The sequence below is a fragment of the Jaculus jaculus genome, chromosome 2 (genome assembly GCF_020740685.1).
Source record: "Jaculus jaculus isolate mJacJac1 chromosome 2, mJacJac1.mat.Y.cur, whole genome shotgun sequence".
Lineage (NCBI taxonomy): Eukaryota > Metazoa > Chordata > Mammalia > Rodentia > Dipodidae > Jaculus > Jaculus jaculus.
This window is the reverse complement of record NC_059103.1, coordinates 12049522-12074132: the sequence shown is the minus strand read 5'-3', so window position 1 is coordinate 12074132 and position 24611 is coordinate 12049522. Positions and strand designations below refer to the sequence as shown.

The 24611-nt window shown below is 48.6% G+C and overlaps 1 protein-coding gene across 1 annotated transcript in view; it reads left to right on the top strand.

Moving 5' to 3' along the window:
• Window positions 1-20506: 20506 nt before the first annotated feature.
• Window positions 20507-24611, top strand: part of Srrm3 (serine/arginine repetitive matrix 3) — a 95456-nt gene continuing 91351 nt past the window's right edge. The window contains exon 1 of the mRNA XM_045143920.1: window positions 20507-20609. The gene's annotated coding sequence lies outside the window, so the exon portion shown is untranslated. The remainder of the gene's footprint in view (window positions 20610-24611) is intronic.

Sequence of the window (24611 nt, the reverse complement as noted above, 5' to 3'; positions counted from 1 at the left end):
AGATTAGCATTCTAGGCCCAAATCCGGCTTCCTATGATGTCTGGTCTGGGCTCACCCAAGCAGGTGGGGACAGCTGTCTTCAGCAAAGGTGGCAGCGAGGAACAAAGCCATGCTCACAGCTTGGAAAGCAAAGCCTGCAGTCTCTCCATAGCAGTGCAAATTTGTGGACTCAGAGGTTGATTAACCTTGGGTTCTTCCTGACTCTTCTTGCTTTGAACATTGGACAAGGACGGACGTGATATATAACAGGGAAGAGGAGTTATCATGCAAACCCAGGGTAGGAAGAAGCTCCTGGGTGGCCAGGAGGAAGAGTAAGTCCTACCCTGCCCTGCAGCCTCCGGGCCCTTTCTAGAGCTGAGCCTCTGGTCTGGTTTTTGGCTGCCTCGGACGGATCCTGCCAGAGGCTGGACTTGGGGTTTCCTGGAACTGGACAATGACCACCTCAATTAAACTGCTGTCACATGCTGCCATACTCTCCCCCTGCCTGTGTCCTGGTCCCTGGTACTCCACTGTTTGGGACAAACTCACTGACAGCATCCAGAACTAGCCAATCAGAATTCTTTCTTTCTCTTCTTTCCTTCTTTTTTTTACTTTCTTTCTCCCTCTCTCTCTCTCTCTCTCTCTCTCTCTCTCTCTCTCTCTCTGTCACACACACACACACACATTTTATACAATGTATATAGTCTTTTTTTTTTTTTTTTCCCTAAGGTGGTGTCTTGCTCTACCCCAGGCTGACCTGGAATTCATTATATAGTCTCAGGGTGGCCTCAAACTCATGGTGATCCTCCTACCTCTGTCTCCCGGGTGCTGGGATTAAAGGCGTGTGCCACCATGCCTAGCTCTTTAAAAAAAAATATATTTTTGGGCTGGAGAGATGGCTTAGCAGTTAAACTCTTGCCTGTGAAGCCTAAGGACCCCGGTTCGAGGCTCGGTTCCCCAGGTCCCACGTTAGCCAGATGCACAAGGGGGCGCACGCGTCTGGAGTTAGTTTGCAGTGGCTGGAAGCCCTGGCGCTCCCAATCTCTCTCTCTCTCTATCTGCCTCTTTCTGTCTCTATTGCTCTCAAATAAATAAAAATTAAAAAATATATATTTTTATTAGCCAGGTGTGGCAGCACATGCCTTTAATCCTAGCTTTCAGGTGGGCAGAGGTAAGAGGATTGCTGAATTTGAGGCTAACCTGAGGCTACAATGTGAACTCCCAAGTCAGCCTGGATTAGAGCAAGACCCTACCTCGAAATTTTTTTTTTTTTTTTTTTTTTTTTTCCTGAAGTAGGATCTCTCTCTAGCTCAGGCTGATCTGCAATTCACTATGTAGTCTCAGGGTGGCCTCAAACTCTCAGTGATCCTCCTACCTCTGCCTCCTAAATACCGGGATTAAAGGCATGCACCACCATGCCCAGCCTGAAAAAAATTTTTTTAAAGAATCTTTTTGTTTATTTATTTGCAAGCAGATGATGGGAAGAAAGGTGTGCCAGGACCTCCTGCCACTGCAAACAAACTCCAGATTCATGCGACTGTGCATCTGGCTTTACGTGGTTACTGGGAGATCAAACCCAAGATGGCAGGCTTTGTAAGCAAGCGCCTTTAACCACTGAGGCATCTCTCCAGTCCTATTAATCTATTTTAGCCACGTCCACCCCCATTACCTTCTTTCATTCCCCTCTCACTCCTACTGACCCCTTTCTTCTGCCCAATTCTTCTACTCTGATGCTGTGTGTGTGTGTGTGTGTCCACCCGTGGTAGTTTGAATGGTTGTCCTCCAATACATTCAGTTTTGTTAAAGCTTCTTGAATTTTCAGCTACCTGGCTGGAAGAGGTGTCACTGTGGGCAGATCCTAAGGTCCAGTCCTTGGTGTGTTTGGGGTGGATCTGGAATTCTATCATCTAAGGTGTGCAGCGTGCTTGAGCTGTGCCTGGGCTTCCTGGAGTGGGCTGGCTTGCGGTGCTGGCCGTGGTATTTCTCTCCGCGTGGACCTCTGAAAGGGGGCCAGCTTCATCCGCCATTAGGGAACTTCCCCTGGATCTGTAAGCGTCAAATAAAATCCCTTCCTCCTGTAGCATGTGCCTGGTTTGAAAGTTCATCCTGGCAGCGTGGAGCCATTCACTACAGCGCCCTCACTGAGTTTAATTAGATTGCTAGCATGAGCATGGGTGGAGGATTATTTACCAGAGCATGGGCATCCTACCAGTGGCTGCTCCACTGAAGGGAAGCGCTCCCCTTCCACCAGCAACCACTAACGACCAAGAGCTCCTCAGGGTGGGGCAGGTCTCACGAATGCTCCCTCGGTCCATGATGGAATGTTGATAGGCCCAATGTTATGCAGGTCTTTTAAAAAAATTTTTTTTTGATTTATTTATTTGAGAGCGACAGACACAGAGAGAAAGACAGATAGAGGGAGAGAGAGAGAATGGGCGCGCCAGGGCTTCCAGCCTCTGCAAACAAACTCCAGACGCGTGCGCCCCCTTGTGCATCTGGCTAACGTGGGACCTGGGGAACCGAGCCTCGAACCACGGTCCTTAGGCTTCACAGGCAAGCGCTTAACCGCTAAGCCATCTCTCCAGCCCTTATGTAGGTCTTGTGTGTGTGACCACAGCTGCTGTGAGTCTATGATTGGAATGGCCACATCAGGTCCAGACAACACTAACACACACACACACACACACACACACACACACACACACACACACACGAGAGAGAGAGAGAGAGAGAGAGAGAGAGAGAGAGAGAGAGAGAGAGAGAGAGAGGGGGAGAGCGGGAGAGCTCTAGGAGCTGAAAAATGTTAGAAGCTTCCAGAACACCTTGATTTTAGAACTGTTACATCATTTTCTTTTTAGTACTGAGGATTGAACCCAGGGCCTCACGGGCTGAGCTACATGCCCAGTCCTTTTTACTGTTGCCTAGGCTGGCCTTTGAACTCTATAACCCAGACAGACCTTAATCCTGAGACTCACCCACCTCGCCTCACCCGGGGTGGCTGGAATGACCGGGTTGCAGCGCCACGCCTGACAAAGTTGAGTTGTCATGAGTCGCTAACTGTGTCATTATCTTTTACCATGGCCACAGGAAATCAGGACGCCACTCCTACATGTTTAAAAATGTTTTTAATCCTTTTCTTTTAAAGATTCTTTTAATCCTTATCCCAACCATCTAAAGTGGGTATAATTAGCATTTCCTTTTTTTTAATTTTTTTTTTTCAAGGTAAGATCTTGCTCTAGCTCAGGCTGACCTGGGATTCACTACGTATTCTCAGGGTGGCCTTGAACTCACAGTGATCCTACCTCTCTGCCTCCCAAAAGCGGGGATTAAAGGCGGGCACCACCACACCCGGAAATTTTTGGGTGTTTTTTTGAGATAGGGTCTTACACTAGCCCAGGCTGACCTGGAATTCACTGTGTAGTCTCAGGCTGGCTTCAAACTCACAGTAATCCTATCTCCTCCTCCCGAGTGCTGGGATTACAGGTAAATTTCTTTCCATTCTTCAGGCAAGAGAAATGATGCCCAGAGAGACAGAGCAGGAAGCCCAGGGTCATACAGTGGCTAATGGAAGCTAGTATTTGAACTCAGGGTAGTCTGCGCCCCTTCAACAGCATGCCCCATGGTGTTTTATTTTTAATTTTTAAATTAATTTATTTATTTGAGAGTGACAGAAAGAGGCAGATAGATAGAGAATGAGTATGCCAGGGCCTCCAGCCACTGCAAATGAACTCCAGACACATGTGCCCCCTTGTGCATCTGGCTTACATGGGTCCTGGGGAATCGAGCCTTGAACCAGGGTCCTTAGGCTTCACAGTTAAGCACTTAACCACTAAACCATCCAGCCCCGACCCTGTGGTTTTGAGGAGCTCATGAATGAGTGTCAAGCTGGAGGGAGGGAGGGGGTTAATTTTCAAAATGTCTCTTTACCATCAGGCAGTTGGCTGCACTAAGTCTCAAACCCAGAATCTTTGGATTTCTTGCACTGCTAATTCAAGCAAGCTCTGACGTCTTGTGGGAGATGGCAAAGTCTACTATGCAGGAAGTTGGGATCTTGGTGGCCCTTGATAGAGGATGTAAAAGGGGGCTAGATAGCCGGGCATGGTGGCGCATGCCTTTAATCCCAGTACTCAGGAGGCAGAGGTAGGAGGATCACTGTGAGTTCGAGACCACCCTGAGACTACATAGTGAATCCCAGGTCAGCCTGAGCTAGAGTAAGACCCTACCTCAAAAAAAACAAAAACAGAAAAAAGGGGGGGCCTAGGTAGAGGGGACCAGCCATTCAGAGTGACTAGGAGGCTCCAAGGAAGTCACAGCACAGCCAAGTAGCTCTAACGTTGCAGTTTTACCACTGTGTGTGTGTGTGTGTGTGTGTGTGTGTGTGTGTGTGTGTATGTGTGGGTGAAGGAAAGTGTAAGAGAAAAGCAAAAGCAAAAGAGAACACTGGACTTGATCTCTACAGCGAGAGGCAGCAGCCTTCCTGCGGGATGCAGACTGAAGCCCTGAGCCAGGCTGGGGTTCAGACTTATAAGGAGGCCCCTAAGAAGCCGACTGGAGCAGGTGCCGTGGATGAGGAACTTGTAGCTGTTTGTTTCCTTGTTCAGAATAGGCTTCTTCAGCCAGGAATGCCTAAGGGAGGATACTCAGATGGTCTCTGGTCCTTCAAAGCCATCTAAGCTAAGGGGAGCACATCAATCACGGAAGGTGTCAACCTTAATGAGGCCGAATACCTCTGTTGCTTCTTTATTGCGGGAGAGCTTTAGGGATAGTTATTAACTCTTTAGTTCCCTCTAGTTTCCAGGGCAGGCTATTAACCCTTCAGTGTGTGTGTGTGTGTGTGTGTGTGTGTGTTTGTGTGTGTGTGTGTGTGTCCCTGCTTGTCTGTTTGTGTATCTGTTGGTATAGGGAACTGTCAAATATTAAGTCTTCCACTCATTTTAGAGCCCCTCTCCCATTTCATACTGCCCCGGTCGCTATCCCCTAGCCCCAGGCACGCCCCTTTATGTGGGCTATGTCAGCCCTCAGCCCCAGCCCCGTCAGCTCTGTTCCAGGAGTATGCCAAGTCTACCCTCACTCTTGGCTCCTCCTCACCCCTGTGGAGATCCCCCAACTGATCTGGTACCCCCAAGAACAGACCTCCTTCAGGCTACCCTTGTCCCTTGACCTCAGCCCCCATTGCTCTGATCAGCCCCCTTCTCTCTCAGCCTCACACTCTGCCAAGCCAGGCTGCAAACCCCACCTACTGCCTAAAAATAGCTCTTCTCCCCTGGCTCTCTCCCTCCTTAGCTCCTGCTGGTTTTAATATTCTTCCAGCCTGGCTGGGAGCTCAGCTGTGCACCAGGCAGACCCAGGCCTGTAATTAGGTTAGCACACCTCTGGCTCCAGCCACAGGGAGGCCGCCTGGCTGGGGCCAGATCGGGGAGGGGGGTGGAGGGGTGGGAAATGCCAATGCTCTTATATTTTTGGTTTTGCTAGGTAGGGTCTCACTGTAGCTCAGGCTGACCTGGAATTCACTATGTAGTCTCAGGGTGACCTCGAACTCATGGCGATCCTTCTACCTCTGCCTCCGGAGTTCTGGGATTAAAGGCGTGCGCCACCACGCCTGGTTCTAATGCTCTTTTTGTGGGCTTAGCATAGGCATGATTGTGTGTGCGTGGTGGGTGATATGCTTGTGTCTATACAAGTATATGGTGTGTGTGTGTGTGTGTGAGTGTGCGGTATGAAGTATACATGCATATGATGCCTGTTTTTGTGTTTTGCATACAAGGGTTTGTGTGAGATTTCAGTCACTATAACAAAGTACCTGTGATAATTAACACAGAAAGAGAAAGTGGGCTAGACACGCAGCTCAGTTGGTAGAGTGCTTGCCCAGCATTCATGAGGCCTTAGATTCAACACTGGGGTGTGCTGGGGCATGCCTGTAATGCCCAGCACTCAGGAGATGGAGACAGGTGGATCAGAAGTTCAAGGTCAGCTACCTGGCTAGTTGGAAGCCAGCCTAGGCTATGTGCAATTCTCTCTCAAAAAGCCAAATTTAGGGGCTGGGCAGATGGCTCAGTGATTAAAGGTGCTTGCTTGCAACATCTGTGGGTCTGGAGTTCAATTTCCAAGCTGACTATGTAAGCCAGATGTAAAAAGTGGTGCAAGAGCCTGGTGTTTGGGGCTGGAGAGATGGCTTAGTGTGAAGGCGCTTGCCTGTGAAGCCTAAGGACCCATATCCCACTCTCCAGATCCCATGTAAGCCAGACGCACAAAGGTGAGTCAAGCACAAGGTCGCACATGGCCAGTAGGTAGTGCAAGCGTCTGGAGGTCAATTGCAGTGGCTGAGGTCCTGGCTCACCAGTTCCCTCTGCCTCCCCCACTTCTCTCTCTCCCTCTCTCTCATTCTCACTCTGTCTAAGAAACAAAGAGTCTGGTGTTTGTTGGCAGTGGTCAGAAGCTCTGGTGCACCCACACATGCGTGGCACAAATACATATTTAAAAAAAAAACAGGATCAGGAGATGGCTCATTCCATAAAGTGTCTGCCACACCAGCATGAGGATATGAGTTCAAATCCCTGGTGCCCATGTAAAATGCTGGACATGGAAGTACACAGCTGTTATCTCAGTGCTGGGGAGGCGAAGCCAGGGAATCCTTGGGGCTCACTGACCAGCTAGTCTAGCTGAGACCCGGTCTCAAAGAATAAAGTGAAACCTTCCAAGGCTCGGGGTCTATTGCAGAAGAGGTGGTGGAAAGAATGTAAGAGCCAAAGGAAAGTTGGGACTCCTTACAACATGCTCCTCCAGACACAAAATGGCCTGGATATCCATGACCTCACAGTGCCCGACACTACCTACACAAGACCATCATAAGAGGAGGAAAAGATCATGACATCAAAATAAAAGAGAGACTGATGGGGGGGGGAGGGGATATGATGGAGAATGGAGTTTCAAAGGGGACAGTGGGGGGAGGGAGGGCATTACCGTGGGATTTTTTTTTATAATCATGGAAGTTGTTAATAAAAAAATTTTTGATAAATAAAACAATTGACTCATAATTAGTGACTGTGTGTGTGTGTGTGTGTGTGTGTGAAGGGTGACTTAAGGGAGAAGAGAGAGGAGTTGCACTGGTTGATTATGTGGCCATAGGGTAAGTGTGGGGTTCTTTGATATAGGCATAGACATCATGCCTCTTCACAGGCCACATGCTTCTTTTGGGGGGAGCAATGGTGTTCTGTATAACTGAAACAACCTCCGGTGAACAGACCTAAGGGAAGCCATCTTAGGCCACTTAGCCATCTTGACATTCTCAAGGAGTCATAAGAGATGAACGATTAGTAAAGAGCATTAATTACAAGAATGAGGTCCCAGTAAGGCATCTGGTGTTTGCTCTCACCCTGAGGTCAAGATTTGGTATCTGCTTTGTACCTGGTGCTAATTGCAAAAATCCTGTTTTTGTAATCATGCTTGCTTGCGTGCTCTTGCTAAAGACAATTGTGTGTGGAGGGGGTGTCTGAGGGTTTTCAGATCATTGTACAGGAATGTGATTTTTGCCTTTGAAAATTCATTGTAAAGGTAGGAAGGGGCTCCTTGCTATGAGGGGACAGATGCCAGCCAGCTTAACAAAGACTCTCCTATTTGATTTTTAAAAAAATGGAAAAGACAAAAAAAAGAATAAAGTGAAGAGTGACTGAGGGAGACCCCAGCTCCTCACATCTGTATACACATGCACATACAGTCCACACACGTGTACCCCCCACATATGTGAACACACAGACATACAGCACGTATACGCAAAAGTTAAATAAGGGCTGGAGAGATGGCTTAGCAGTTAAGGTGCTTGCCCATGAAGCCTGTGGACCCAGGTTCGATTCTCCAAGTCCCACATAAGCCAGATACACATGGTGGCACATGTGTCTAGAATTTGTTTGCAGTGGCTAGAGGCCCTGGCGCACCCATTCTCACTCTTTTTTTTTTCTCTATCTCTCTCTCCCTCTCTCTGTCTCTAATAAATAAATGAATAAAAATAAATCAGAAAAAAAAAATTAAAAAAAAAAACAAAGTTGATGGTTGTCAGAATCAAAATCGAGTCACTTGGGCTGGAGAGACAGCTTAGCAGTTAAGCACTTGCCTGTGAAGCCTAAGGACCCCGGTTCGAGGCTCGACTCCCCAGGACCCACGTTAGCCAGGTGCACAAGGGGGCGCACGCGTCTGGAGTTCATTTGCAGTGGCTGGAGACCCTGGCGTGCCCATTCTCTATCTCTATCTGCCTCTTTCTGCCTGTCACTCTCAAATAAATAAATAAATAAATAAATATCAAGTCACTCATGTCAACCCTAACAAAAGCATCAGTTGAGCCAGGTATGGCCGTGCACCTTTAATCCCAGCACTAGGGAGGCAGAGGTAGGAGGATCACCATGAGTTCAAGGTCACCCTGAGACTACATATTGATTCCAGGTCAGCCTGGGCTACAGTGAGACCCTACCTAAAAAAAAAAAAAAAAAAAAAGGAAAAGAAAAGAAGAAAAGAAAATAAAAATGTCAATTGAGGGCTGGAGAGATGGCTTAGCAGTTAAGGCACTTGCCTGCAAAGCCTATGAACTCATGTTTGAATCTCCAGTGTCAGTTGAGAGAGTGCCTGCCTAGCATGCATGAAACCCTGGGTTCGATTCTCAATATATGACTTTAATCCCAGCACTGCGGAGGTAGAGGCAGGGAGATCAGGTTAGGGTCTTTGCAGGAAGGATATATAAATATATTCACATTACATGGAGGAGTGGGTGGAGTCAAGTGTTTTCTGGGGCACTATGGAGGAGGGTGTGTGTGTGTGTGTGTGTGTGTGTATGATTTACATGTGGTGTGTAGAGAAGACACGTGTCTGCTGTGTTGTGAGTCTGGCCCGGTGTGCGCACACGCACCTGGTGTGGGTGGTGGATTCGGGTGTCTGGAATTGGCTCTTGGGGCACACAGATGCTGGAGAGAGATGAAACTGGGTCACAGCTTCCAAGGCCGCCTCGGCTGCAAGCCCTGCCCCCTTCCCCTGCTGCCTGTCCCTGAAGGACATGAGGTCCCAGGTGTATGCTTCAGGCTTCCCAAAAGCCACCACTGGCATGGGGGCACATGACTTTAATCCCAGCACTCGGGAGGCAGAGGCAGGAGGATTGCCATGAGCTCAAGGGCCACCCTGAGATGACAGAGTTAATTCCAGGTCAACCTGGACCAGAGTGAGACCCTACCTCGAAAAACCAAAAAAAAAAAAAAAAAAGTCACCACTGTAAATTCCTTAGGGATTGGAAGTCCTCCTGGCCAGGGCAACTGTCCAGCAGATCTGGACACAGTAGATGCCTGGCATAGGGTATAGTGAGGCATGGATGAATAGACAGGGCCAGGGTCAAAGCAGAGGTGATGTGGAGGACCACCCTTGGCTCTCTGTCCCGCATTATCCCCTTGTTTTCAACTTTCATTTTTCTAGTTTGTCTTATTTAGTTATTATTTTGTATTTTTAAAATGTAGTTTATTTATTTATTTATTTATTTATTTGAGAGAGAGAGAGAGAAAGAAGCAGAGAGAGAGTTGTGGGAGGGAGGGGAGAGAATGGGCACGCCAGGGCCTCCAGTCACTAAAAATGAGATCCAGATGCATGTGTCCCCTTGTGAGTCTGGCTTACATGGATCTTGGAGAATCGAACCAGGATCCTTTGGCTTTGCAGGCAAATGCCTTAATCACTAAGCCATCTCTCCAGTCCTTATCTTATTTTTTTGAGGTAAGGTCTTGCTCTAGCGCAGGCTGACCTGGAATTCACTATGTAGTCTCAGGCTGGCCTTGAATTCACAGGGATCTTCCTACCTCTGCCTTTTGCATCTGGCTTACATGGATAGTGGGGAATCGAACCTGGGTCCTTAGGCTTCTCAGATAAGTGCCTTAACATTAAGCCATGTTTCCAGCCCGTTTTTGGTCTTTTTTTTTTTTTTTTTTTTTTTTTTTTTAGGAAAGCCCAACAGACCAGCCTTTTTCTTCTAACATGAGAGAAAGAGAGAGAGAATTGGCGTGCCAGGGTCTCCAGTCACTGCCATTGAACTCCAGACGTGTCCATCCCTTGTGCATTTGTGCCACACTGCACGCTGCAGACTGACCTGGAACTCACACTTGCAGCACTGCATCCGGTTTACGCAGGACCTGGAGAACTGAATGCAAATTCTTAGGCTTTGCAGGCAAGCACCTTAACCACTGAGCCATCTCTCCAGCCCCTATTTTGGTCTTTCTAAACAGAGTCTTACTCTAGCCCAGGCTGACCTATGACTCAACTGTGTGGCCCAGGTTGGCCTCAAATTTACAGCAACCCTCCTACCCAGACTCGAATGTTGGGATGAAAGGGATGTACCACCACCTGGCTTTTTCCTGTTGTCATTTGTTTTTGAGGCAGAGTCTCACTCTAGCCCAGGTGGACCTGAAACTCACTCTGTGGACCAGCCTGGTTTCAAACTCAGCCTCCCACGTGCTGGGATTAAAGGAATGCGCCAGGACCAAGGAGATGGTCTACAAAGCCTGCCGGCCTAGGTTCAGTTCCCCCGAATCACATAAAACCAGGTGCACAAAGTGATTCTAGAGCTCACTTGCAGCAGCAATGGGCCTTAATATGCCTATACTCTCTCTTTCTCCTCTCTCAAACAAATAAAAACAAAGTTTGTTTGGTTTTTCAAGGTAGGGTCTGCACTCTAGCCCAGGCTGACCTGGAATTCACTATGTCATCTCAGGGTGGCCTTGAACTCACGGCGATCCTTCTACCTCTGCTTCCCAAGAGCTGGGATTAAAGGCATGCACCACCACACCCGGCTACAAAATATTTTTAAAGGGGCTGGAGAGATGGTTTAGCAGTTAAGGCCCTTGCCTAAGAAGCCTAAGGCCCGTGTTCTATTCCCCAGTACCCACGTAAGCCGGATGCACAAAGTGGAGCATGCATCTGGAGTTCGTTTGCAGTGGCTTGAGGCCCTGTCATGCCCATTCTCTGTATATATATTTGCCTCGTTCTCTGTCAAAAGAAATAAATATAAAAATGAAAAAAAATATATTTTTTTTAATTATTTATTTGAGAGCGACAGACACAAAGAGAAAGACAGATAGAGGGAGAGAGAGAGAATGGGCACGCCAGGGCTTCCAGCCTCTGCAAACGAACTCCAGACGCGTGCGCCCCCTTGTGCATCTGGCTAACGTGGGACCTGGGGAACCAAGCCTCGAACCGGGGTCCTTAGGCTTCACAGGCAAGCGCTTAACTGCTAAGCCATCTCTCCAGCCCCTGAAAAAATATTTTTAAAAATAATAAATGAATGCATATACCACTATGCCTGGCTTGTCATTCTTGTTTTATTTTTGTTTGTTTTTTCAAGGTTGGGTCTTACTCTAACCCAGACTGACCTGGAACTCACTCTGTAGTCTCAGACTGGTCTCAAACTCATGGCAATCCTTCTACCTCAGCCTCCTGAGTTTTGGGATTAAAAGTATACATCACCGGGGCTGGAGAAATGGCTTGGTGGTTAAGGTGCTTGCCTGTGAAGCCAAAGATCCAAGATTCGGTTCCCCAGTACCCACGTAAGCCAGATGCACAAGGGGGCACGTACGTCTAGATTTTGTTTACAGTGGCTAGAGACCCTAGCTCACCCATTCCCACTTTCTCTCTCTTCTCCTCTCTCTATATATCTGTAATAAATAAAAATTAAATCTTTTTTTAAAAGTATACACCACCATGCCCAGATATTTTATTTTATTGCTGTATAACCCAAGCTGCCCCAGAACTCACTATGTAGATCAGGGTGGCCTTCAACTCATGGTGATCCTACCTCTTCCTCCCAAGTGCTGGGATTAAAGGCATGTGCCACCACACCCGGCCTCTATTTTTCTCTTTCTCTCTCCCCTACCCTAACGTTCCTTCTCTAGGACATTTCCAAACACTTTCACTGAAGACCAACATATATGTAATAATGTATATAAATCACACAAACAGCTCAGCAGATTTTTCAGGCTGAACACACTGGTCACCAGTACAAAGATTAGATCAAATATATCAGGCCAGGTGGTGCAGGCCTATCATCCTGGATGCTTGGAAGCCTGAGACAGGAGAGTGATCAAAAAGTCAAGGCCTGGGCTAAAGAGATGGCTGAGCACTTAAGGCACTTGTCTGCAAAGCATAAGGACCCAGGTTTGATTCCCACCCTCCCAACACCCTCCCCCCCGACCCCCGCCAACATAAACCAGCTGCACATTGTGGCACATATACCTGGAATTTGTTTGCAGTGGCTGGACATTTTGGCACGCCCATCCTCCCTCTCTCTCATAAATAAATAAATAAAATTCAAGGCCTGCCTTGTTTACTGACTGAGCTCAAGGCCAGACTCAGAAAGAAGATCCATCTCAAAAACAGAAAAGCCTGGCATGGTGGTGCATGCCTTTAATCCCAGCATTCAACGGGTGAAGCTGAAGGATCACTGTGAGTTCGAGGCCAGCCTGAGATGACATAGTGAATCCCAGGTCAGCCCTGGCCAAAACAAGAACTTAGCATGAAAACAACAAAGCCAAATAAAACAAAAAAAGGAATAGAAAATTTCAGAGTAAAGATAGGTTGATAATATGCAGAAAAAAAGAAAAAAAGGGCCGAGAATACACTTTAGAGAAAACCTGCCTGGTAGCCCCAGTGAGGGGCTGGGAGCGTGGCTCAGTGGTAGAGCTCCTGCCTAGAATCCCCCAGTGAGGGGCTGGGGGCGTGGCTCAGTGGTAGAGCTCCTGCCTAGAATCCCCAGTGAGGGGCTGGGGGCGTGGCTCAGTGGTAGAGCTCCTGTCTAGAATCCCCAGTGAGGGGCTGGGGGCGTGGCTCAGTGGTAGAGCTCCTGCCTAGAATCCCCAGTGAGGGGCTGGGGGCGTGGCTCAGGGGTAGAGCTCCTGCCTAGAATCCCCCAGTGAGGGGCTGGGGGGTGTGGCTCAGTGGTAGAGCTCCTGCCTAGAATCCCCAGTGAGGGGCTGGGGGCGTGGCTCAGTGGTAGAGCTCCTGCCTAGAATCCCCCAGTGAGGGGCTGGGGGTGTGGCTCAGTGGTAGAGCTCCTGCCTAGAATCCCCCAGTGAGGGGCTGGGGGCGTGGCTCAGCAGTACAGCATTTGCCTCTGGTGTGTAAGCCTTAGCCTCAAGCCTCAATGAGTGAGGGCCATCGGGACAGTGAGAGACTTCTTAGTGACAGGCACTTACAATGCATCTTACACACATTTTGTCCCCAGACAGAAGCAGGCCGGGCCCACAGTGTTAGTGTGTAGCCGCTTCCCTTGCCTCCTACATCATTCCCCAGGTCTTTTCTTTCTTCCTCCTCAGAATTTGAGCCCATCCAAGGCACCTCGGTGAGAACAATGCTTAACCCATGGTGACGGTTCCTTAAGGTGAACTCGCAAGCAATAAGAGAAGAGCCGGAGGCCCACCACGAAACCTACCATCTCGTGTTTTAAACAGTTAAAAAAAAAATTTATTTTTTAATTTGCAAACAGTGGGACAGAGAGAAGAGAAGATAGAGAGAGAATGGCCACGCCAGGGCCTCCAGCCACTGCAAACGAATTCCAGACACATGTGCCCCTTGTGCATCTGGCTTACGTGGGTGCTGGGGAATTGAACCTGGGTCCTTTGGCTTTGCAGGCAAACGCCTTAACCTCTCCAGCCCCCTTCTCATGTTTTGTTAAAGGCCTCTGCCTCAAGGTCAGCTCTGCCCATCTGCCATAAGAGACAGCCTTAAGGCCCCAGCCTCAGCATGTGCTTTTAGGAAGGGTGAGAAACAGAGGAAAAGACAGGCAAGTGGACTGGTCAGAGAGACATAGGCAGGGCTGGGGGCGTGGCTAAGCAAAACAGCCGAGTAGATCCTCCAATGAGGGCTAAGAGGCGTGGCCCAGTGGTGGAGCACTTGCCTAGCATGTGCAAGGCTCTGCGTGCCATGTTCAGCACCACGAAAGTAATAAATGAGGGTTGGAGAGATGACTGAGCGGTTAATGCACTTGCCCGTGAGGTCTAAGGACCCATGCGCCACTCTCCAGGTTCCATGTAAGCCAGACACACAAGGTGATGTAAGTTCGGAAAGTCACACATGCGCACAAGATGACCAACGCGTCTGGGCTTCCATGGCAGTGGCTGCAGGTCCTGGTGTCCCAATTCTCTCTTTCTCACTCTTGCTCTTGCTTTCTCACATTAAAAAAGTGGGGAGGGGAATGGGGAAATGGCTTAGCGGTTAAGGCATTTGCCTGTGAAGCCTAAGGACCCTGGTTGATTCCCCAGGACCCACATAAGCCAGATGCACAAGGGGGCGCATGCGTCTGGAGTTCCTATGCAGTGGCTGGAGGCTCTTCTTTCTCTCTCTCTCTCTGCTTCTTCCTTTCTCTCCAATAAGCAAATAAATAAATAAATAAAATGTGTGTGTGTTTTTTTATTAAGAGGGCCTGGAGGGATGGCTTAACGGTTAAGGTGTTTGCCTGCAAAGCCAAAGGACCCAGGTTTGACTCCCCAGGACCCATATAAGCCAGATGCACAAGGTGGTGCATGCATCTGAAGCTCGTTTGCAGTGGCTAGGGGCCCTGGTGCACCCATTCTCTCTCTCTCTCTCTCTCCCTGCTTGTTGCTCTCAAATAAACAAATAATAAATAAATAAAAGGTATAGAGCCGTGCATGGCGGCGCATACTTTTATCTCAGCACTGGGGAGGCAGAGGCAAGGAGGATCGCTGTGAGTCTCAGGCCACCCTGAGACTACATAGTTAATTCCAGGTCAGCCTGGGCTAGAGTGAGACCTTACCTAAAAACAAACAAATAAATAAATGAATAAAAATTTAAAAAATAAAGCAAAATGAACCAGGCATGGTGGCACATGCTTTTAATACCAGCATTCAGACAGCAGAGGTAGGAGGATCACTATGAGTTTTAGGTCAGCCTGAGACTACATAGTGAGTTCCAGATCAGCCTAGGTTAAAGTGAGACCCTGACTTGAAAGGAAAAACAAAAACAAACAAACAAAAAAAAAAACAAAAACCAAGAACAACAGGAAAGGTTAATCCTCACACCCCTCAGGGTGGATACTACTAACAAAATTTGGGATTTGCTGATGGGGACACAGAATAGTGTGTAATTAAACACTGAAACAAACAAACAAAAAGGCACGTTTCCACCCCCCCCCAACAAAAAGAAACCCAGAAACACCATATGAAGGCTAATGAGATGGCTCAGGGGGAAAAGCGTTTGCTGTGCCCACCTCCCAAAGTTTCTAGCACCTCTCAAAATAGTGCCACCAACTGGGGACCACGTGTCCAACACATGAGCCTGTGAGGGAAGTTTTATATTTAAGCATAACAGGGAAATCAAAGTGAAGACTACCCAGTAATCCAGGCTGTACACATTACTATTTTAAAATTAAGGGCTGGAGGGATGGCTTAGTGGTTCAGGCATTTGCCTGCAAAGCCTAATGACCCAAGTTTCAATTCCCCAGAGCCCACAGAAGCCAGACACACAAGGTCATGCGTGCACACAAGGTGGTGCATGCATCTGGAGTTTGATTGCAGTGGAGGACCAATTCTCTCTCTCCCTATCTCATAAAAAGTATAAAACAGGGGCTGGAAAGACTGTTTAGTGGTTAAGGCGCTTTCCCGCAAGGCCAAAGGACCCAAATTAGATTCCCCAGGATCTATGTAAGCCAGATGCACAACTGTCACATGCATCTGGATGCCCTGGTGTGCCCATTCTCTCTCTCTCCCTCTCTCTGCATCTTTCCCTCTCTCAAACAAACAAATAAATATTAAAAATAAAACCTTATTGACAGATTTTATAAGTATAGACAATAAATCATGATAATTCCTTCCCCCACTCCCATCCTCCCCTCCTAAATCCACCCTCCTTTGAATCTCTTCCTTTCAATTAGTTTCTCTTTTGTTTGTTTGTCTTGAGATATGGTCTTGCCCAAGCTGACCTGGTATTCACTCTGTAGTCTCAGGCTGTCCTTGAACTCACTGCAATCCTCCTACCTCAGCCTTCCGAGTGCTGGGACTAAAGGTGTGTGCCACCATGCCAGGCTTTCTTCTATTTTTCTTTTTTTCCCCCCCTTTTCTTTTTCTTTTCTTTTTTTTTAAATTTAAGCTGAGCGTGGTAGCACTCGTCTTAATTTTTTAAAATATATTTAAAAATATTATTTATTTATTTGAGAGAGAAGAAGAGGCAGACAGAGAATGGGCATGCCAGAGCCTCCAGCCACTGCAAACAAACTCCAGATGCATGCGCCCCTTGTGCATCTGGCTAACGTGGGTCCTGGGGATTCAAACCAGGGTCCTTTGGCTTTGCAGGAAAGTGCCTTAGTCACTAAGCCATTTTGCCAGACACCCCCTCCCTTTTTTTTTTTTTTTTTTTTGAGGCAAGCCCAACAGACTGGCCTTGCTTTATGCTAAAGAGAAAGAGAGAAGAGAGAGAGACAAAAAAGGTAGAGAGGAACTGGGCACGGTAGCGTATGCCTTTAATCCCAGCACTCAGGAAACAGAGGTAGGAGAATTGCTGTGAGTTCTTGGCCACCCTGAGACTACATAGTAAATTCCATGTCAGCCTGAATTAGAGTGAGACCCTGCCTGGGGAAAAAAAAAAAAAAAAAAAGGTAGAGAGAATTGGTGTGCCAGGGCCTCCAGCTACTGTAATTGAACTCCAGACATGTGCATCCCCTTGTGTACATGTGTAACCTTGCACACTTGTACACTTGCATCACTGTGGGGCAGGCTTACATGGGACCTGGAGAGTTGAATTTGAGTCCTAAGGCTTTGTAGGCTAGCCCCTTAACCGCTAAGCTATCTCTCCAGCCCTCTCTTCCATTTTTTTTTTTTGTTGTTGTTTGTTTGTTTGTTTTTCCAAGGTAGGGTCTCAGTCTAGCCCAGGCTGACCTGGAATTCACTCTGTATTCTCAGGCTGGCCTCGAACTCATGGCGATCCTCCTATCTCTGCCTCCCGAGTGCTGGGAATAAAGGCGTGCGCCACCACGCCCGACTCCTCTCTTCAAATGTTATGTCATTGTTTTTTCTTCCTGATGTGAAGGTCTTCTTCAGGTAGTGTCAGGCACCATGAGGTCATGGCTATCAAGGCCATTTTGTGTACATGTGACAGAAACAATGGAAGAGAGAAACAACGTTTCAGTCCATTGTGGTGAAGGCAAGTGTGTGGTGGAATCTGATCACATCCTGGCCGACCAGGAAGCAGAAAAAGACTGGGCAGAGGACTGTGGCTAACCCCTAGCTGGTGATTCCAGTATGCTGAAATACTCTTAGATTCCAGTATTCTCAAATAGCGCCACCTGCTGGGAAACAAGCATTAAACGCATGCTCCTGATGGGGACATTTCAGATTCAAATCATAAATAACACAGGGCAAGGGAAGAGAGAGATCAAAGGGCAGAGAGACAGCCCAGGTCTCCAGGACTCCCCATCCCTGGTGGAATAAGGGTTCTGAGGCAGAAAAGGAAGTTTCTTTTCTTTCTTTCTTTCTTTCTTTCTTTCTTTCTTTCTTTCTTTCTTTCTTTCTTTCTTTCTTTCCCTCTCTCTCCCTCTCTCTCTCTCTCTCTTTCTTTCTTTCTTTCTTTTTTTTAACAGACATCTTGTAGGTTCCAAGCTGTCGGGAGCCATAGAGCAAAAGCCTCTCCATTTTGCCTGGGCCTGCTCATAAGCTGACTCATTACTCAGAAAGCTGGTCCATCCAGTTTTCTGTTAGGTACTTCTGGAACCGGTTAGCAGACTGCTTACAGATCTTATCTTTTGCAAAAGGCCAGTTTATGGTCAGGATGTGAAGCCTGGTGCAGTCAGGATGTTAAGCCAGTTGGGCAAGATTAGATGAACACCTAATTACATCCCCTCTAGGTTTCCTGACAACTCCTTGCCCTGGCCACATCCCCTTCCCCCTACAACCCTATATAAACCTACATGTAAGAATAAACTCTCGAGGCCGTGACAAACATCTAGTATGGTCTCCTTCTTGTGTCTGTTTGCCTTCTTTTCGTTCAGGTTAATTGTTTGACTCCCCGCTGGCCGGGGCACAAGCCCTGCTCCCACTGCAAAAACCAAGGAGTCAGGGTGTGAAGAAAAGGACCCCAAAACGAGCAAGGAGAGGGATGCCCATCTGGGACACGTGTCCTCAGGCTCTAGTTCCAAACAACATTAAAACCACAGCTGATTAAGAGACAGAGATGAGGGCTGGAGAGATGGCTTAGCGGTTAAGGTGTTTGCCTGCAAAGCCAAAGAATCCGGGTTCAATTCTCCAGGACCCATGTAAGCCAGATGCACAAGTGGGTACATGCATCTGGAGTTTGTTTGCAGCAGCTGAAGGCCCTGGCGCACCCATTCTCTCCTTCTCTCTCTCTCTCTCTTCCTGCCCCTTTCTCTCAAATAAATAAATAAAATATATTTAAAAACAACAACAACAACAACAAAAGAGAGACCAAGATGATGTGATGAGGTTTTGGAAAAGCCAGTTTACTTAATGAACGAGGCCTCTCACGCTAAGATGGGAGAACTTCATGACCCTGTGTCTCCCTGGCCTTTTTCCAGCCATGGCTCCTCAAGCAAAGGGAGACTGTAGGCCCTGTGTGTGTGTGTGGGGGGGGGGGTGTTCATCTCTCAGCCTTTGAACTGCCTACCAACCCACTGATCTGCTTTGGGAGGCCCAGCCAGGCAGAGGAGAAGCCCCTCTTGGGAAGGAGGGAAGCAATCTGACTGGTGCTTGGCCTGCCCAGAGCCCCAGCCAATGAAATATTCATGCAGCTGGAAGGCAGAAGACCATTGAAGGACTCATCTTTGGGGTTATGGCGGGGGGAGTGCCAAAGGCAACAGCTGTAGCCCACCCCTCTTGCCAATCTCAACCTTTGTTCTGCAAGAACCCTAAAAACACACACACACACACACACACACACACACACACACACACACACGACATGGGCAAGAGGGAAGGAAGGAAGAAGGAACCGGAGGAGAATAGACACAGTCAGACTCCAGGAAGGTAGACACATATAATCTCCCCAGCCTGACACTGCCCTGGGAAACAGCTTTGGGGATATATCTCCTAGACATGAACATGGGCTTCCACTAAGGAATGATTTCCAGGCCCCCAATGCTTCCACTGTTGAATTTTCTCCACTCAGCATGCTCAGTTAAAAGGTACAAAGGGGGCTGGAGAGATGGCTTAGCGGTTAAGGCACTGCAAAGCCTAAGGACCCAGGTTCAATTCCCCAGTACCCACTTAAGCCAGATGCCCAAGGTGGTGTACGCGTCTGGAGTTCCTTTGCAGTGGCTGGAGCCCCTAGCACGCCCATTCTCTCTATCTGCCTCTTTCTCTCTCTCTCAAATAAACAAAATGCTAAATAAAAGGGAAAAAAAGGTACAAAAGAAGGGCTGAAGAGATGGTTTAGTGGTTAAGGTGCTTGCCTGTGAAGTCTAAGGATGCAGGTTCCATTCCCCAGTACCCACATAAAGCCAGATTCACAAGGTGGTGCATGTATCTGGAGTTCATTTGCAGTGACTAGAAGCCCTGGGGCTTCCTCTCCCTCTCTCTCTCTCTCAAATAAATAAATTAATTAAATTAAATACTTTAAAAAAGAAATCAGCCAAACAAACAAAAACAAAAAAGTGGCTGGGGTGAAGGCTCAGTGATTAAAAGCACTTGTTGAGTAAGCCCGACAACCCCGGTTCGGATCCCAGAATCCATGTAAAATGCTGGGCATGGTGGCTCACACTTGCAATCCCAGCATTGGAGAGGCAGGAGGGCCCTCCGGGCTTGCTGGATAGCTGGTCTAGCTGAATGGGCAGCTCTAGGTTCAGCAAGAGACCTTGTCTCAAAGAATAAGCCTTGTCTCAAAGAATAATATGGAAAGAGTGAGTGAGGAAATCACCCCATGTCGACTTCTGGTACACATGCAGAAAAATAAATAAATAAATAAATGTGTGTGTGTGTATCTATCTATCTATATCTATATCTATATCTATCTATCTATCTATCTATCTATCTATCTATCTATCTATCTATCTATATATATATATATAGAGAGAGAGAGAGAGAGAGGCAGAGGCAGAAACAGAGACACAAACACAGATAGGCACATGCACACATAGGCAAAAAAAAAAAAAAATTCCTTTCTGCATGGATTAACTCCACCCTCATACAGCCTGCCTGGTCCAGTCACTAGGAAATTAATGACAAGGACATCGTTGGAGGGGTCGCCTAGCTGGACCCCCAGCGGCCTCTTAGACACCGGCTTGGGGGACCGTCCTGGCAGGGACTCTGCTTATGGAGAGCCACTCCCAGAGCCGAGTCAATCACATCCTCCGCGCCCCCAGGCGTCGTCCCTTCTCGGCCGCGTCCTCTGCCGGCAGTCCTCCCTCCAGGTCTGCAGAGGGCACCGGTGAGCTTCGGGCTCCCGGTCTCTCTAGCCCGCCGACGGACCGGGGTGCCACCTCGATGGTGGTGCGCTGTCCAGCATTTCAGCAATCGGCGGCGGCGCCCGCGGGAAGTCCCCGGCGCGGGGGCCGCGGAGCTGGCCGAGCCGAGCCGAGCCGGGCGGAAGGAGCAGCCCGGGTCCACGGACTCGAGAGGCTTGGCACCAGCGCCCAGCAGATTGTGGCGGTCAGCGGGGAGGTGAGAGCCCCTGATTGGGGGGTGGGGGGTGGGGAGGGTTATTTCTCAGAAGGGCTGGGGCTGGCTTGAACCTCAGGCCTCCACAGCTGGGGGGGTACCCAAATGTGCAGGTGCTGGCGGGGTGGGGGGAGCACAGGATCAGTATTGGGGGGGGGGCCTCTGGAGTGTCTTCCAGTGATGGAGGTGCAAGACTCCTGGGAAATAGATGGACAATGCTGCTCTTTTCACCCACAGGGTTAGGGAAAGTAGGAACCCTGAAGGGCCATGGCTAAGATTCCCAATATGACCACGGCCCAGCCCAAGAGGATGTCAGGAAGGCTGCCATCCAGTTGCCAGCGGCCCCCGCCCCAACTTAGGAGAAATATCTACTCCCCCGGGGAAAGGAGACTGTAGTCGTAGGTAGACATAGCAGGACACTGTGGACATTGGCCACTCGCAGTCGTCCCCCCCCCCATCTGGATGCTGGTCTTCTAATCCAGCAGTGGGGGGTGTCTGCATAGGGGACAGTCTGGCCTCTTTCCCAGATATCCAAATGCCCCCTGGGGAGGCAGGAGTTGGCAGTGAGAATTGGGTCTCACACAGTCTGGCATTGACTCTCACGCGGGGAAGTGGACGGAGGACGCAGAAGCGAAAATAGCCGCTGCGAGTTTGGAAGAAGGACGTTCGGTGGCTTCTCTGGTTGCCCAGAGAAAATTTCTAGTGATCGGGGTAGGCCCAGCCCCATGACAAATTCCTGTTAAAGAGGACGGCTGTGAAAAGAAGCGCAGAAATGACTCCTGACCTCCTCCTCCCCTTCCTTTGCCCAGACCTCTCCTGCCTGGATAGTGTTGGAGCCTCCTGTACTTTCTGCTCCTAAGCAGATCCTCATAAGGACAGATTTAGGAGAGCCAGAAAGAGGCAACCCTGGTCAAATCTGACACTATAGCATGCGTGCTCTCTCTCAGCTATAACTTCTAAGTCCCTGACACCTCCCCATTCACCTGCTCCTGGGTGTTTTTTTTTTTTTTTTTTTGTCCTGTATAGACAGCAAGGCAGGCATTTCAATGAAGAGCAAGACAGAAGATGGGGTGAATATTCCTCTCTGCTCAAGGGGCATCATAAGGTCATCATCTCAGCTTGTATGGGATGCTCTCTCTCTCCCTCTCTCTCTCTCTCTCTCTCTCTCTCTCTCAGCCAGAAATAGGACCAAGTTGGCTAGAAAATCATTCCTACGCAATATCATCTTTTGGGTTCCTCAACTTTGTGCCCCATCCCACTCTCCTGGGAAGGGAGGAGGAGGAATTATTGAAGAATGACTAAAGGTTGATTTTTTTTTTCAGAGATTTGGGGGAGGGGGGTTGGAGTCATGAACTATGAAGTCAAGAGACAAGGGATCAAATGTAGGTTGTGTGACTTCAGGTAAGCCACTTAACGTTTCTGAGCCTCTTTCCTGGTCTGTAAGCAAGAGTAGTTTTGACAGTCTCTCACTACCGGGGAGGGCTGGGGGTGCAGCTCGGCGAGAGAACACTCAGCTAGCACGTGAGGAACCCTGGGTTCGATCCCCAGCATTGCCACACACAGAAAAAGAGGGAGACTACTTGCCACGGAACTACTGGACTATCCCAACTCATAAATGGGAAACTGTTTACGCCAGGGGAGTGAATGAATAGAAATGAATAGAAAACAAGTGAGACTCCTTTAAGGAGGAACTGCTGGAAGGTGTTGGAAGCACGTCTGTCTCTTCCCAAAGGAGATAGGCATTGATCGAGGGTGTCACACAGCTTTACAGCACATTGTTATAGTTGGGTTATTTAGTCTTCACCAATGAAAAGCTCATCAGCCCTTTTTCAGAGCGGAGGAGCAAGGCCTGGGTGACTTTCCCAAGGTCACCAAGCCACGTAAGCCATCTTCCTTAGGATAGAAATGTGGCTGGTGGCCGTTCCCCGAGTTAAGTGTCAGTGTCCTGATTACTGATGCCAGGTCACAGGTGGGGAGCTTGAGGCATAACGGAGAGGACTTACTCGGAAGGAATGTGATGGCTCTCCCAAGGTCACTGTGATATTTAGTGGTAAAATATACTTTTATCTGGCATTGAGCTCCCCTAATGTAAACCCATCCCAACCACAGTCCCACTTCCAGAGGGAGAACTCCATCTGCTCACAGCCATAGTTGCATGCCTCCTCATCTGCCGGGCAGACTCTCGCCGACCTCGGCAAGCCGGTGGTGGCTGGTTCCCTTCTGAGTAGTTAATTCTCACCTCCTGAGATGGCCCGTGATGGCAGCAGCCACCAGTGCTGCTGGGGTCAGCCTCCCTCATTGCTCACACGTTACTCCCTGGGAGGGGGGCCAGTGTCACAGCTCTTCTGATCTCAGAAGTCAGTTAGGGTGCTGATGAGGTTAGGAGAGCCTAGCTTCTCTTTGGCTTTTGTTTTCTTGCAACGTTGAGGATGAAACCCCACAGCCTTAACCAAGCTAAGCAAGCGCTGTACCACTGAACTACCACCTCAGCTCTAGTTTATATTTCTTAGCCCTATGCTGAACCTTTCACCATCACCGTGACCCTTTACCTACACATGCTCATCTCATCCTCACATAGCAGGGTACAAAAGGTGCTGTCGCCTCCCCTTTGCAGAAGAGCACAATAAGGTCTGGAAGTGTGATGTGACTTTCTCAAGGTCATAGAGCAAGGTCTTGATGCCTCAGGTGTTCATGGCGGTTTCCAGTAACACATTGTCTTCAGTTTTCCTAGCTACCCTGGGTGAGGGTTCCCCAGGGCCCTTTTTTAGGCTAGCAGGAGTCAAAAGAAGTAGCATAGGATAGAGGAACCAAAGGGCTCTGGGATAGGTGTCCAAGGACCTTCTTTCTGATCCCAGCTCTGATCTTGACTTCTTGTATGACCTTGAATATGTCCTTCCTGTCTCTGGGTCCCAGTGTCCCTGTCTGTAAAATGATAAGGCTTGGCAAGACATCCCCCCTCCCCACATTCTCTGTCTGCGCCAAGATTTTAAGATCCCTCCGCTCTATAAATCTGTATGAGCCCAGCGGCGTAGGTCTGTGATCCCGGTTGCTTGGGAGGCTGAGGTAGGATTATCTTGTGGTTAAGGCCTGTGTGAGCTACAGAGTGAGTTCAAGGACAGCATGGGCAACTTAGTGAGAAGACCTCGTCTCAAAATAACAATAAGGCTGGGGATAATTCCCAGTGCCAGAATGTTTGTCTAGAATGCATGAAAACCTTGTGCTGCCAACACATAAAAATTTTAAAATCTGTATGTTAGGAGGCCTGTGGTTCTATCAGCAGAGGCCAAAGTCACTTCCCTTCCAGTGTTTCAAGGTTTGATTTATTAGTTGCAGCTGAGATTTCAAAATGCACCTGTCTCTCCCAACAGCAGAGCTGGCTTCCAAACTAAAAGGAAAAATACAGTGCAGGCAAGCCCCTTGGCTGATCTAAAGATTCCAGGTTTCTGGCTGAACAAAGGTTAGATGATACTCCCTCCCAGCCTGGATTTGAACTCCATATACCCACCTGCAGCTGTCCAGCAGAGTTGGGGAGGGTCTCAGGACCCCATACACAGGTGCAGCAAATCAGCAGTGTGATGCCTCGTGTTGATTTTACTGGGCTAAGGGAGAGGAAGGAATTCGGCAGCTGGCTTCTGTAGAGGAAGAAGAGGTCAGGCAAGGAAGCAACACCTTGTCAGGGTGAATAGGAAGGGTCAGGAAGGGAGAGAGACATTCTTGCTCAGTTCTGACACTACTGTCCAGGAAAGAGCCAGGAAGCTGAGAAGACAGGAGGATTAACGAGAATAGACAGGATCCGTGGCAGGGACCTGTAAGGGGCGAGAAGTTTGGTGAGGAAAATGGGGCTTCTAGAGGTCATGCCCAGGAAGAGCTCCGATTAGTGCATTGGGGGGAAAGTTAAATAAAGGAAGGAGTTTGGCTGAATAACCCAGGGAGGAAGAGAAGGTCAGAAACAAGGCAGGAGGCCTAGAGGAAGAGAGAAAGGCTCTTGACTCCAGCCTAGCGCAA